This window comes from Phacochoerus africanus, chromosome 13, assembly GCF_016906955.1.
Source record: "Phacochoerus africanus isolate WHEZ1 chromosome 13, ROS_Pafr_v1, whole genome shotgun sequence".
In the NCBI taxonomy this organism is placed as follows: domain Eukaryota; kingdom Metazoa; phylum Chordata; class Mammalia; order Artiodactyla; family Suidae; genus Phacochoerus; species Phacochoerus africanus.
In genome coordinates this window covers 44,174,019-44,188,599 of record NC_062556.1, presented here as the reverse complement: position 1 = coordinate 44,188,599, position 14,581 = coordinate 44,174,019, and the positions used below count along the sequence as shown (strand labels likewise).

Sequence of the window (14,581 nt, the reverse complement as noted above, 5' to 3'; positions counted from 1 at the left end):
TGAAGTAGTGGGTTGAATAGTGTGTCCTCCCCAAATTCAGATCCACTCAGGACCTCAGGACGTGATCGTATGTGGAAATAAGGTTTTTTGCCAACATCACTAGTTAAAGTTCCAAAGAGGAGCTCGTTCTGGATTGAGAGGGACCCCTACCTTCAATGACTGGTGTCCTTATGAGAAGAGGGGACACAGAGACAGAGGCAAACGAAATATCCAAGGTCATGTGCCCAAGGAAGCAGAGATCGGAGGTCTGCTGCTGCAAGCCAAGGATTGCCTGGGGCTATGAGACAGTAGAAGAGTCAAGGAAGAATCCCACAGTGACATCAGAGGGAGCATGGCCCTGCTGAAAACGTAATTTCAGCTATCTGGCCTCCAGAGCTATGAGGGAATAAATTTCTTTTAAGTTACCAAGATTGATATAATTTGTTAGAGAAGCCTCAGGGAACTAGCCCACTTGACAATATGCTCTATAGAGAGAGGGGATACATTTATTTTGTTTAATTATATACTAAGACCTTAGCATGACTGTTATATGAGGCTTTCAATAAGTATTTGTAGAATGAGTGAATAAAGGCAAGTTCTCCCTGCCTTTCCCACATCTCTCATACCCTAAGTCTTGGCTCTACCCCAACCCCTCCCCATCCCAACCCTGAGTGTTTTCATCTCTCTGCCTTAGTAATCCACAATGATAGATGAACACTTAGTCATACTTACTCTTAAATAGTACCTTGGGAATATTTAAGTTACGGTACACATAGGAGAATATACCTCCTAAAGAAGATTGGCATTTTATCTGCAAAATAAGTACTTTAAAGAATCAATCTTTGACTGTAGAATTTCCTATCTCAGGTACATCACCCCAAAATTAATCAGTCAATCCAAAAAAGAAATGGAAAATTTAACCAAGCAAAATTTGAGGATTTTTGGAAAATTTGAGGATCCAGGAAGAACTTCTCGGAAAGCACTGAGAAATAATACTCAGTCACAGAATGAAACAATGGCATTAGCAGCAACATGGAGGCAACAAGAGATTCTCATATGAAGTGAAGTAAGTCAGAAAGAGAAAGACAAGTGCCATGTGATGTCACTTATATGTGGAATCTAAAATGTGGCACAAACGAACCTATCTACAGAAGAGACAGAATCACAGACATGGAAAACAGAGTTGTGGTTGCCAAAGGGGAGGGGAAGGGAGTGGGGTGGACAGGGAGTTTGTGGTTAGTAGATGCAAACTATCACATTTAGAATGCATAAGAAATGAGATCCTACTGTACAGCACATGGAGCTATATCCAATCTCTTGTGATAGAATGTGATGGAAGATAATATGAGGAAGGGAATGCATGTATACATATGGCTGGATCACTTTGCTTACAGCAGAAGTTTACACTCCATTGTAAATCGACTATACTTTAATTAAAAAAAAAATCTTAAAAAAAAGAAAGCCCTGAGAACTGGTCCACCCCTCAGAATTCAAGGCACAGTTATATATAAGTTTTTTTGAGACAGAGGTCTGTACCTCAAATAACACATTATTGGCAGTTTACGTGATCCAGATCCAAGCGTCATCATACTAGGTCATGTGACCCTAAGCAAGCTCAAGAAGGAACGTTATCTTTTAAAGCGTTGTCTTACAGATGTTAGGAAAATCTTGCCTGTTATGGTTGAGCAGATGTTCCTCATGGCGGATGGGGGAGGTTTGGTTGGTGCAAAATGCAGATTACACAATGCACAGTGTGGGGGAAAGAGGAGGTCAAGGGGCTGAGGATTTTTTATGTTTAAATTTTTCTTGTCTTGCCATGAAATGTGAATTTTATTTCACAGTAGAAAATACAGCGGATACTGTCTTAGGCAAGGGAGATAACCCTGTGTTTCTGAAATTGTCACCTTTTTCAGATTCTGTAGATTATATGAACTTGTCTGACCCCAATCTTTTGCACAAAGATCCTTTTAATTTTTTTTCCTGTTTAGGGCTGCACCCATGGCATATGGAAGTTTCCTGGTTAGGGGTTGAATCAGAGCTACAGCTGCCAGATCTCACCACAGCTGTAACAACACAGAATCCAAGCCACATCTGTGACCTACTCCTACAGCTCATGGCATCGCCAGATCCTTAACCTAGTGTGAGAGGCCAGGGATCAAACAAGCATCCTCATGGACATTCGTCAGGTTCTTAACCCACTGAGTCACAATGGGAACTCCTGCACATAGATCTTTTAGGTTATAAATTTAAGCTTTTCCCAGACAAATATCAGCCAAATATCTCAAATTCCAAAACATCATCTTCTGGATAAAAGATCAGTACTTTGAGTAAGTGAAAACTCGAAACAGGAAATAGTGCTGATCTAGTTTCCTACATAAAGGTAAATAACAAATGATGAACTCTGCCCTGGAACCAAACAAATCCTCTATTTTGAAGGCTTCTATGCAGGCCACTGGCAATATTGATTGAAACAACCTGCTTTCAATACTCATATGCTAAATAATATCAGTTCCTTTTGAAGCTACAATGACGTAAGCCAGCCAAAATAACAAAGACCTGCCCATGGATTCAGGTTTCCTCATCTTTTGTGGGACATGCGTGCACACACACATACAGACACATACTGAATGTTACAATGAAGTATTTTACACCATGCATATCAATTAGGCTTAAGAATGGAGCTGAACTTCCAAGCTCTTTACTCACCAGCTCCATCCATCATTGTCCAATTTCACAAATGGAATAACCAAACCTTGGGTAGGCTTTAGCACTCACCCTGAAGGGCTACACACTCTCTGTCTTAATAGCCCAATTTCGAAAATTTCTTAGCTGACACATTTTAAGATTGCCTTGCAGGTAGAGTATATGTTGAAGCACTGTAGTATCTAGATTACATCACTCATCACTTATTACTGTATTTAAGACTAAAAATTGCATAAATAGGTATGTACATATGAAATCTCTAATGTGCAGGCAACAAACTAACTGGACACAAGTAATTTAAAAATTCTTTAAATGAATGATACATTTGAATATAAGAATGTAGATTCTTTTTTTTTTTTTTTAAGAATGTAGATTCTAATTGCCTGCCCTGTGCCCAAAACAAGCTTTCTGGAACTTAAAATATTTAGTATGATTAAAAGAAAATTAAAAACAAATTTTGGCCATGCCCTCAGCATGTGGAATTCCCCAGGCCAGGGATAGAACTCACTTACAAAAGTGATAATCCCAGGTCTTTAACCCACTGGCCACGAGGAAACTCCCAAAATAAAAATTTTGATAGAAGGCAAATAAAAATTTAGATCACCTCTGGAAAAATCAGAAGTATCACTTATCATTCAGTTGTTTTTCAAGAGATGCTTCATCTAGGGAAATTAAGAGGTATTGCAGATGATAGAAGGAAAACAGATTGACCTAGAAAATTGATTGCACACTTGAGGGTATTACAAATGAATAATATTTTGTATGTACCCAGCCAATGCAATGAGCAAGATGTAATGCAGGGCTTTATGATATTCTGTAAATGCCCCAGAAAACCGAGATTTGGAGGAAGAATCAGGCATGTGAGCCTTCTTCTGATCCTAGCTGAAGCCATGAGGTCTCCACCCCCACATCTGGGATGTCATGGCAATATTTCTCGTTAGGCAAATGAGCTGACAAATTGAGTTCAGGTCAAAGGGAGAGGGGTCTTTTCAGTGGCTTCATTTTGTTACAGCCACTCAAGTGTATTATCCTATTTCCTGGAGGGATCTTTGTCAGCCAGAACCTGAACAATCTCTCAGTTGTTGGATACTGTCCTTTGAAACCTCACCCTCTCCCATCTCCACTAACTGCCCACTACTTGTCTGTGCTCTGGGTCTTCTCTCTCCTAGATCTCACTTTGTACAAAAGATCACTTTTTGGCATACTACCTCAGTCCCAGTTATGTTTACTATGTTATCTTCTGTCCTTCACAGGCATATACTTAATTAGTCTACCAAAGGGAAATTCCTGGATAATTTAGATCATTTTCTATCATTTCACACTCAACAATCCACTCTTGTAAACAATATTTTCACAGCAGTTCTGATTTGGAGTCATTACAAAGTGTCCTGCTTATAAAACAGGGGACAGGAAAGGTTGACAGTTGAAGGACATGGTTTTGATGAGCTCAGATTAACCTTTATATTGAGTTTCTTGAGCCAGGTTTTTATCCAAGGTTGGGGAAGGGTAGGGCAGGACATGTGTTTAAACCGAGATGATAGAAGCTGTTTTTGAAAAACCATCTCTTATTAGGTTAAATGGGCAGGGAAACAAAGACTTCAACTGGAATTCACCATTCAATTGGCCCAAATTTCATGTTTGATCCATTATATCATGATGATTGACTCTTTTCTTTATTTGATGTGCACATTTTGGTGATTGCATTGATTTTCATGGTTTTAACTACCCTCTATACCCAGTTCTATATCTTTATATCAACAATGACCCCTTTCTGGAACCTTAAACTTACAGTGACCTCCCAAAGTTCCCTAGGTTTTCCTCTCTATCTATGGTCCCTTACTGGGATTTCTACAACTACCCAGGCAACTGTCCTACTCCATCTCTATCAGATATAGTCATGGGATGTCCCAAGGATAACATCGAACTGAACATGCACTTAACTTAAAGAATTACTCTGAAAAACAATCCACTTAAAGATTGGGAACATTGCCTAAAATGAAGTAGATGCTCAATAAAAAGGAGTGTTTCTTTATTTTTTTTTTTTTTGCAGTTTCCATTATGAGGCTCATTGCCTCATCCCTCTCAAATTTGTCCTTATTTCTAATCGTCCCAATTCAGGTAACTCATGGCCACTCACCCCTTTCACCCCACTTCCCACTTGCTGAACCCTTTCCTCTCTGACATTCCACACATCCTACCAACTATATCTACCAAATATGTTAAAAATTGTATGTCCCTGGCTATTACCCTCCATGCTCTCCTGAAGTCACCAGGGAGAATAAACATTTCTGAGAGGGAAACAACAGTAGCAGTGACAATGCCGTTGATGGCAGAGGTGAGGAATGCCTAGCAAACAAAGGGAATGGAAGAAAGTCTGGCAGAGGCAGGAAGGTGCTGTGCCTGTCCTGAAGGCAGCGACAAAGACTGTAGGTCTGCAAGTGAAGCTGGGTGAACACAACCTGATCAAACTCTAGACACCCATGAGGAGATCAGACAACTGAACATCATCCCCACCCAAGCTCATGGAGGGAGGCAGAGCAGGAGTGTTAACAAACAATGTGATACCTTCAAAAGACATCCTGATTTGGGGACTCAATTTCATTTTACAATTTTCATTTTAATATATCTCATCCTTAGAATCAGGCTGCCTCCCTTTAATTGTTGGACCAAGTAAGGCAAAAGAAATGAAATCTCCCTTGGTTCTCTTTCCCACTGCCAAAACACTGTAATTTCATACCACGTGCTAAATAGGAAAAAAAGGAAAATAATTACAGAAATGCAAACATCTTCATCAACCATTACTTTGCCAAATTATAGGGCTTTGATGGCACAATTATAAGTACAGGACTCAAAAGACCGGTAGAACTTGCCTTTTCTACCAACCACAGCCTGTCTCCTCTTGGGCGATGAAATCTTATCTTTCACCTGCCTAGACTCAGTCTCCCAGACATATTGAATTTTTTTGTTTTTTCTGATATAAGGAAAAAGTACAAATTCTAGGGAGACTATTCTGAGCTTCTCCATTCCTTTTTCGTTCCTGATCCACAAAACCTGACCCTTCTAGAAATGGCAGCAGGAGGATTCCTAGGACGAATGTCACAAGGTTGCTACTCTTCCTAGCTCAAGAAGGATGCTGAGTCTCCTTTACACTTGAAACCTGAGGCTTTCTGGACCCTCATCAGAGTTTCCTTATTTTGAAACCTGTATATAACACAGCCTCAATGCTGTAATATTCCTAGAAGCCAAAAAAATCACACTGATACAGTGTCTGCACAAACACAGCCAGGACCTGTAGTTGGACGAGTTCTTTTTTTTTTTTTTGGTCTTTTTGTCTTTTTGCCTTTTCTAGGGCCACTCCTGCAGCATATGGAGGTTCCCAGGCCAGGGGTCTAATTGGAGCCATAGCCAACGGACTACTCCAGAGCCACAGCAACATGGGATCTGAGCCATGTCTGCAACCTACACCATAGCTCACGGCAAGGCCGGATCTGTAACCCACTGAGCAAGGGCAGGGATCGAACCCACAATCTCATGGTTCCTAGTCAGAATCTTTAACCACTGAGCCATGACGGGAACTCCAGTTGGATGAGTTCTATGAAATCATTCTGCAGCAAAGTGTATGTCATAGTTGAAAGCAACTGAGAACCAGTGAGCCCAATGTATTCATCCTAACAACAATAATTCTCAAATCCAAGATTCTGAGTTAGTTCACCCATCTCAGTATCTCCTACTTTACTAACCAGTGCTTGTAGCATATCTTCAGTATCCAAAAGACAGAGCTGTGAGCAGCCTGGATCAGTTGACAGCTTATATCCTAAGCTCTTCCAACTAATTCCCTTTCATAATTTTTATAGCCCTATCTCTAAACACATTCTTACATCTAACTTTGTTGTTTACTTCTGGATCTCCATTTACACTTTGGACTTAGTTCTTTAACATGATCCTTTTAATTTTATTTAGGTGTGGTTTTGGTCCTGGCCTCTGGCCACTGCCCTGACACTGCCCTGGTTATTGATCCAATCCTTGTGTCAACCTGCACTGCCATCCCAGTCAAGGCTCCTAGGACACGCTTCCCAATGTAATCCAGTAACTTCCAAATCTAATTTCACAAAGAGTCCTCTAAATTAATATGTGAATTTGTGTATTTTCTCTCTGAGAGAGGAAAGAAAGAGCTTCAGATAGTCAGAATAAAACCGTAATATCTGTTAAGCAGGACTATGCTCTTATCCTTTATTTAAATAGAGTCAGTATTGTATAGCAATGAAGAACACAGGATCCATGTGGTACAACGGGAAATATGTATTTGTTCTTTTTTCCTGGTTCATGGCACAAGGCTTCTAAAATCCTTAGGATGTTGAAATGAGGTCTTTTATATGCTAATGAGATGACAGATGGGGAGGGGGGCTCCTAGAAAGCTTTAAAATGGAGCTTGGTCACCAGAAAGATCAAGACAGGATTAGAGAATTGAAAATTTTAGACCCACCCCCTACTTTTAGGAAGTGGAGAGGGTCTGGAGATTGAGCTAATCATCAGTGGCCAATGATTTAATCAACTATGTCTACAGAATGGAACCTCCATAAAAATGTCTAAAAGCAATTGAGATTCTGAGAGTTTCCACAGCAGAGAGCACTTTGAGGGGCTGGGAGGGTGGCACATCAGACACAGCTGAAGAAGGCTTGGAAGCTTGAGGTCCCTTCCCCCTCTCTTGGCCCTATTCATCTCTTGCGTTTGGCTATTCCTGAGTTGTGCCCTTTCTAATAAACTGGTAAGGGCAAGTGCAATCACTTTCTGAGTTCTGTGAGCCATTCTAGCAAATTTATCATACTTGGGTGTGGGGTCATGGGAATCTCCAATCTGTGGCCAAGTCAGATGGAAATGTGGGTGACCTTGGACCCTATTATACTTGAGACTGGCATCTTCCCTGAGGGAGATCTTGGGGGACAGAGCCTTTAAATCTGTGAGGTCAGACACTAATCTGAATGTCAGAAGTAGATTAAAATGTAAGCTGCGCAATTGGTGTACAGAGAGTTGGAAATCAATCAGTGTGAGGAAAAGTCCCACTGATTTTGGGTTAGAGGGTTGTGAGTAAAACCAGCTTATCCAGATTTTCAAGGTTCAAATCCAGATTTCACCAGTTATCAGCTATGTGGCTTTGGACAAGTTACGTAACCTCAACAGTGGCCCTTGTGTAAAATGAAGATGATATAAATAGTCATATCTACCTCATAGGGTTGTGAGGGTGACATAGGTGAATATATATGAAAATTATTTCAAACATTGCCTGATAATTGGTAAATATCATTTATAAGCCCTTAATGTTTATATGTTCTTTTTTTTTCAACCAAGCTATTGCTCTCTGCTGCTTTTTACATTTCACAACTTCCATTTGTGATTCATTTTCACTCAAAAACATGTTTTAGAATTTTCTTTAGTGAGGGTTTTAGAGTGGTGTATGTTCCCATTTAGATTTGTCTGAAAATACCTTTATTTTGTCATCATGTTCCAAAGACAATTTCACTTGGAATGGATTTCTACTTTGGCATTTATTCTCTTTTAGCCTATTGGCAATATTATTTTAGTCCTCTGATTTGAAGATATTGAGAAATTTCTGCTTTAAAAGTCCGTATATATATATATATTTTTAAATATGGAACGCTTCACGAATTTGCATGTCATCCTTGCGCAGGGGCCATGCTAATCTTCTCTGTATCGTTCCAATTTTTTTTTTTATATGTATATGTGCTGCCCAAGCGAGCACAAAAGTCCGTATTTTTTATCTTTTAAGATATATTTTTGGAGTTCCCATCGTGGCTCAGTGGTTAACGAATCCGACTAGGAACCATGAGGTTACAGGTTCGATCCCTGCCCTTGCTCAGTGGGTTAAAGGATTTGGCATTGCCGTGGGCTGTGGTGTAGGTCGCAGACGCGGCTCGGATCCTGCGTTGCTGTGGCTCTGGCGTAGGCCAGTGGCTACAGCTCCGATTCAACCCCTAGCCTGGGAACTTCCATATATGGTGGGAGCAGCCCTAGAAAAAAGCAAAAAAAAAAAAAGATATATTTTTGTTTTTGGTATTATGCAGTATCTCTGTGGTGTACCTGGGTGTTTATTTCATTTCCCTCATTCTGGGATTTGTTGAACTTTTTGAGTCTTCATCACTTATGGAAAGTTCCATTTCATTATCTCTTCATTAGCTATGTCCTATTCTCTCTTTTCCTGATGGAAATCTAACCAGATATATGGTAAACCCTTTAACTTGATCATTCATGTCTTTTAACTGATTTTTCATACTCTCCTCTTTTTTCCCCCCCTCCTTCCTACATTCTGGAAAAAAAATTAACTTATCTTCCATTCTACCAAATTTCTTTCCTATGTCTAATTTGTTAATGTTAACCACTGAATTTTTAGTTTCAACTGTATTCTTTGTTTCTAGAAGTTCTTCTGTATGTTTCTTTTTGAAATCTGTTAGTTCAGGATTTTTTTTTAAGTTTACAGTTTCCTTTAGATATTTTAATCCTTTGTTGTTCAAGTATAATACAAATAATTATTATAGTGTATAAAGTCCTTGTAGGACTCATTCTATTTTCTATTTTTCTCCCCGTTGAATCTCAATTTCAGTGTTATGCTTTCTGTTTTACACTATTTTTTATAGGAAGCTCTTTTTCTTGGGAAACAATTGTGAGGGTTCTTTGAAACTGTGAATAAAAATTTTTTCCTCCATTGAAGATTGTTTTTTCTTTTCTGAAGCAACCATGAGCACTACCAACTGGGTTCATTTCAGCAAAATTCACAGCTTGAGACTTTTGGGGTCATCTAGAGGTGTGTGTGGGTGGGTAGCTTGAAGCTTCAAAACCCTTTGAGAGCTAGCTTGTTACTATAACTTCTGAGGAATGGATTCTCCCTCTCTCTTCACTCCCTACTCTGCTCGGCTGCAAGGTAACTTTCCTTTATGTCTTTTTGGGAAGAGAAGGTTATTTTGGGTTTAACTTCCTTCCTGAGAGTAAAGTTCATGGGGTCCCAAGTTTGTCAGATGAAGGTCCCCATTAGATCATCAGTTTGGGAGAGTCTTGGGCTTTTGTTTGTGCCCCCCACATGCAAGAGTCTGTGAAAATCATAGTTCAAGTTTCTGCTTAGATGAACACCCTTAAGGAAAAAGGACATGAATGATGAATATAAATGATGGTGTTTGGGGTGGGTGGGGACAGGAGTGAAGGCTCTGTCTATTTGGATTCCTGCTTTCACTAATTTTGGCCCTAATAATGCCTTATAATTTTGTCCTTTCTTCAATAATTAACCTAGCTTTAAAAATATGTTATCCAGGCATTTTTTTTTTTCACCATTTGTATCACCCAGGAGGGAGACAGGCTAAGACCCATCAAATTATAATACACATTCAACATTCCAAGTACTATCAGCAAAAACAAACATCTCCCAGAATTTTAACTGTATTTTTGAATTTCTCACTTTCATTTTTGCAAAGCCTAGCTCATTGCAAGCCTTTAACAGATTATCTGTTGACTACAATTGTTTACTGATTTATGGGCTCAATGGAAGTTAAGTGGGGTAGTTTTCTTAAAAGGGTGTAACTTTGACAGTATACTCCTGGAAAAGTTACTGAATAGGACCAGAGGAAGACATTTAGAGACCTAAACATTGAAAAAACTCAGATGTCTACTTCTAAGTGGAATTTCAAATAAAGACAATTCTAAACCAATAAAATAGTACTGAAGATCACTAACACACGTTTAAAGAAAGAAAAAATGTATGATTTTTCTAATGATTTATCCTTGGATTTTTTTTTTTTCTTTCCCCTATAAGCATGTGCTCATTTTGCTTCCTGGGACTGAGCCTTCCAAAATAAGCCCTACTATTAAGAACCACTTGCAGAATAATTTTTTTTTCATATTACAGTCACTTCTATTTTCTGTACCCTCTTCATTTCTCACCAGCTTTGACCTTAGTTTTACTACCATTGTAGTTGGCGTCTTTCATGCATTCCACATATATGTGATGTTTGTAATTCTGCTTCCCAGTATTTGATCCTGGCCATGCCCTGGGTTTTTGAGAGCTAGGTTTTTGTCTCTCTCATTAACTGCCAAGCCATCTTTGATTTTTGTGTTTTGGGCTTCCACTTTAGAACTCAGAGTTATAGCAACAATGTGATTTAGCTTATGTTTGGTTACATTTGAAAATCGGCAACAAATCAAAGTACTGTCTTTGTAAAGTTAATACATTGTTACAGCCTACTGATTAAGACATTTCATGGCATGCACTTGCCAACATGAAGATGCTTCCTGGATATTTAAGAAGTTATTGACTTCTAAGCTTCTGTTACCACATTAAGATGAAAATTGAATTTGGCATCTGTTGCTATTGCTTGCTCAGCTTTCTACAAATCCTTGTGGTATCACTGGGACTGTCAAATCCAGTGTCACCCACCCTCCTTTCCCAGTCTTAATTAAGGAATAAGCCAATCAAGCTCTTCCCCAGGAATCTGAATTTCTAATGAAGTTACAAATGATGAAATTTATTCCATTACCAGTTTGCAAAGGAAACTATCCATGAATTCCTGACTGAGATCCCTAAAAGCTGCATGTAATTCCTTTCAATAGTCAGTTTTAGTTGTTAAGCCTATTCTTTGAGTGCATATTAGTTGCCTAATATCCTTTTCCATAAAGCCCTTTTTGATTTTCTTTCTGTTGCATACAACCAAAGAATTCTAATGAAAACAAAAGGGTTTTCATGAATTTTTACCATTGACATATCTCCTTCAAGTGTCAGAGCTATGCTTAATCTCCAAATGCCAATGAGCATTGAGAATAGTGTCACATTCAGAACAGGTCGATACGTATATTGACAAAGGAGACTTTGTAGTTATCTCAGGAGTCAAGAAGTTTCAAGATCACTTCTGTACATTGTCTGTGTAATGTATACATAGAATAGGATCAGAAGTCTCTTTGAGGATCCTTCCGTATAGAGAATGTTGCATTCATGATTACATAAGCATTCATGAAATGATGGATTTATTAACATAGGATACAGTGTAAGATTTGTTCTTATGCTTTTGAAAGTCCTGTACTATCTACAACATACAAATTATATTGGTTTATTCTCCAAAAGCTTGGAAACAACCGAAGTAATCATAACAGAAAAGATCAATAGATTTTATTGCTTAAAATTTTTTAAATTCTGAATATCAAAAGAAAATACATCTTTTGATTAAGTAATTCTACTCTTAGAAATCTAAGCTTTGGTCATGTTTCCAAGTATTAGGCAAAGTTGCCAAGGAATCTAAATATGTAACAATAAGGAGAGTGGTATCATTCAGTGGAATTTTGCACAACCACTCAAAATGCTCATATCCTGGAACAGAAATTTGAAGACGGCTGAGGTTTATATTCTAACACAATCACTTTCTTCAAAGACCTTAGGCAAGTTACTTGATCAATCAGTGCCTCATTGCTTTCATCTGCAAAATGATAGTAATGCATATAACACTGTGTTATGAGATTTAAATGTGTTACTATGTGTAAAATTATTAAAATAGTGCCTGGTACATTAAGGAAGACATGAAATTTTTTATGTGTTTTGTGATTATAACTTGGTTTAAAAAAGAAATGGAGTACATTTAAAACCCTAGAGAGATTCCTCAAGGTTTAAAAATTGTTTACTGGGATAGTAGCTGTGGTTGATTTTTTCCATAAGGTTTCTTTCTTTTTTAAAAAGAGACATTTTAGGAGTTCCCATCATGGCACAGTGGTTAATGAATCCGACTAGGAACCATGAGGTTGCGGGTTCAATCCCTGCCCTTGCTCAGTGGGTTAACGATCCGGCGTTGCAGTGAGCTGTGGTGCAGGTTGCAGACGCGGCTCAGATCCCGCGTTGCTGTGGCTCTGGCGTAGGCCAGTGGCTACAGCTCTGATTTGACCCCTAGCCTGGGAACCTCCATATGCCACAGGATCAGCCCCAGAAAAAGGCAAAAAGACAAAAAAAAAGAGATATTTTATAATGAAAAATAATCCTTCAATAATGACTTCCCTAAGAAACTTTTTATACTAACCAAATCATTTGATTAACTGCACAAAATTACACATATGTTCATGTAACATCACTGGGAGTTAAGAGGGTGTCAATAAGAGAAACTTAGATTTCAAGTTATTTCTAATATGTCAAAATGACTTTTCTTTCTTGAAAATAGCTCTTTATCAGGAAATCACATCGTTATTATTCCCCAAAGTAATATGTCCTTTTGTACATGCTTTAATTGGTCCATACTTTTCACACGCAAGCTTTTGTTAAAAATCAATGTTTAATGACTTTAAGTTTAATTTTAATACAGAGACATGTTAAAGGGGTACAGCCTATACTCGGCTACTCAGCATAACTTAAGGAGAATAACACATCCTTCGGAAGACACCAATCCTCCTTGGTCAAGATCCATGTTAATTTTCAGAGAAGCTTTTAAGAGAAAGATTTTCTGATTTGGAAAACACTTCAAAAGGACCGAAAGTGCTTTCGGGTCTGGTTGAAACCTCATTTGCAATGATCAGAGCTGTGTACCAGCTATACTATGATTTCTGATAATGGGTTCAGGTTTAATTTCTGTTTTTTCAGGAACTTATGTAGATAAAGCTCATCTAAGCTTGTCAGGCTTATCACTCTGAGACAGTTAGAGGGTTAGAAGCAGACTAATTGGGATGGCTGAACACGGGCTGTAGGAGGAGAAAATCCTCCCAAATTTACCCAAGAAAAATAGCTACCACTCACTGAATGCTTGGAAGTTGTCTGATATCTTACCTAGTGTGGTTGGTTTGAAGTTAAGACTCTTGGTGAAGCTTTACTTATTTTCTTTGTTTCAATCAGTCCCTCCCCCTCCCCCCCCCCCCCCACCCCTCTCCAGGACTTCTTAGGGACCAAAAAGAAAGCCACAGGTGGTGTTTTTCTCCAAAGGTTGTTTGCTACTTTGCCACTATCTCTTCCCTCACAGAAGCATCAATAAAAAGAGATAGAGATCAGGGAGTAGGGGAAACTTGTATTGTGATCCTTGGCTCAAGGGCATAGATTCCCATAGATTAAAGGGGCTGCTGGAGAACTTCCTGGGAGGCAGGCTATGCTGTCCACCAGCTCCTGCAGGACAGCACAGTAAAATACTCCGTTCTGCTGTTGTGTGCTGAAATCCAGGATCAGTGTCTTACATGGAACTTCCTTCCCTCTATGTGTCTCAGATTAATTACTTGGAAATTTCTTTTTTTCTTTTTTCTTTTATTATTTCAAAAACCACTTTTGTGAATCTGCCTGATAGCCCAGTCTCTACTTTGGGGTGGGAAATGGTGAAGAGAACTAATGTTTATTATACCCCTAAGATTATGGTCCTTTTCTTGGTTTCTGGTTATACCAGACTGCTATTCTACAAAGGTTCTTTCCCTTTCTCCAAAATTCCATCCCTATCCTATTGACTGACATCTCCTAAATGTAGCCCCAAAACTTAAATATCTGCTGCTGTTCTAGATTTCCATTAATATTGTTGACTTACTGAAGTTTTTCTGGGATCATCTTTCATCATTTCAGTTGTTTGCATGAAAATGCCTAGACAATTCTATTCCCAATGAACAATGTGCTTTATACTCAATAGGACATAATTTCTCAGCCTCTTAACTTACATTTCTCTTTTTGTAACATCAAGCTGATATGGGGCAGCATCCTGGTCCTTCCTCACCAACTTGCGATCAGCAAGACTTCAAATCCTGAAGCTTGAATTTAATATAATGTCATATGTAAAGGAGAATTTTGCAATAAATTTAAAGAAATGGAACTTAATGTATCTTAATAGCTTCTCTTGAATCTATACCTTCAATTGTTAATAAGCCACATCACTGAGAAAATTATTTCCGTGATTGATTA

General features: G+C 38.6%; 1 pseudogene; it reads right to left on the bottom strand.

Moving 5' to 3' along the window:
• Window positions 1–8,323: 8,323 nt before the first annotated feature.
• LOC125113671 (uncharacterized) lies at window positions 8,324–8,421 on the bottom strand (annotated as a pseudogene).
• Between the last annotated feature and the right edge of the window lie 6,160 nt (window positions 8,422–14,581).